Source organism: Ornithodoros turicata, chromosome 2 (genome assembly GCF_037126465.1).
Source record: "Ornithodoros turicata isolate Travis chromosome 2, ASM3712646v1, whole genome shotgun sequence".
Taxonomy (NCBI): Eukaryota; Metazoa; Arthropoda; class Arachnida; order Ixodida; family Argasidae; genus Ornithodoros; species Ornithodoros turicata.
Genome location: NC_088202.1, coordinates 126,885,922 through 126,887,417, shown reverse-complemented (window position 1 = coordinate 126,887,417; position 1,496 = coordinate 126,885,922).

Below are 1,496 nucleotides of genomic sequence, written 5' to 3'. Positions count from 1 at the left end.
GACCTCTTTTATGAGGGATCTGTATCAAAACGTACGTAGCATCGTGCACCAAGTTCGCTCTTGTTTTGGTTAGGGAATTCGCTTGAAACAGTCAGTGAAAACCTGGAAAAGTCTGGGAATTTGAAGCCTATACAGCTGAGTAGACACCCTGGTCAAGACATGTGACCTACACAAGAGATTCCACGACATAGCACGTGGATTCGAGCCTTTTCTTTTTTTTTTCACCGTGGCTATGGCGGTGTTGTTCACTACTGAGAGCGTCTGCCTACGTGTACGACATTGCAAGGAGGTCTGGTCACGCCCAACTTCACTTGCTGGACTCAGAGTTTCAGCACGACACTCTACGGGATGACGACACGTTTCTGTACGAGTTTTTAAAAATCCCGTGAGATGTACGGATCCCACCTGTGAAGTTACTGCCTCCATCAATCTTTCCTTGTAGTGGAATTTTACCGAGCATCGAAGTGACCAGTTTAAGTTGCGGCCCAACGCTACTCCCGCCGTAGAGGTGCGGGGAAAAAGGACTCCGTATAATAGGCACAAAAGGTCAACCAGACTTGTCACAATGGATGAAGGTCTCGGAACGTGAAACCTACCTTCTCTCTGGCCTCGGACCGAGGTGTAGCGCAAAGAGAACGTCATTGTTACCATCACTCATGATTTGGTAGTCGGGTGGGACACTGGTCTCACAGTGTAAATAACCTTGTATGTAGTATACTCCTACTCTACGTTTGCTTCCTGCCCGGTCATCAAGCCACCGACGAACACCGACCCCTTCCCCCGTCAATTCCATCACTGACCATGCGGAAGTCTCACTTCACTCAAGCAGCACTTAGGCAAAATGGGATGCTGGACAGAGCTGAAAAGGCTGTCCTCCCGCGGTTAGCCGTTCCATTACCAGAAACAGTACCAGAAACGTAACGGAAACGAAATTTAAAGGCGGGTATCAGAAACAGAATCGAAAATATTGCAGTGACGATAATGAAAACGGTAACGAAAATATGCCCGTTACCCTTCCATGCTTTTAACAGTCCCGGTAGCTGGCCGTTTTTTCTCCACAGTCGTGAGGTACGATGACATGAGAAAGACAGCGTCAGTTTCGTTTTACCCATATGCGACACCAGCAGTTTATCCAGAACTGCGAGCGCGAGGAGGGGAGGTGCAAAAAAATGGGGGTCATTATTACAGTCACATTGTAACAGAAGTACACAGGAAAAAGTTAGGGGGTGTTTCCAAACATTTGGGGAGTGTTGGGGAGGGGTTCTGAACAAACCACTGTACGACACTCAGTGGCAGCACGACTGTGCTAGCACAACGTACAGGATCTACCTCATCCCACACCAATCAGTTATGGGTTGTTGGTTGGTGGTTGGAAAAATAACAAGGGGAGGTTGAATTCGCGCAAGCGAATTCTGACTGATGACTATGATGACATCCGCAGGACAAAATGGCACCAAGCCGACAGGGGTCAGTCACTGCTGCGCACGCTAGACCCG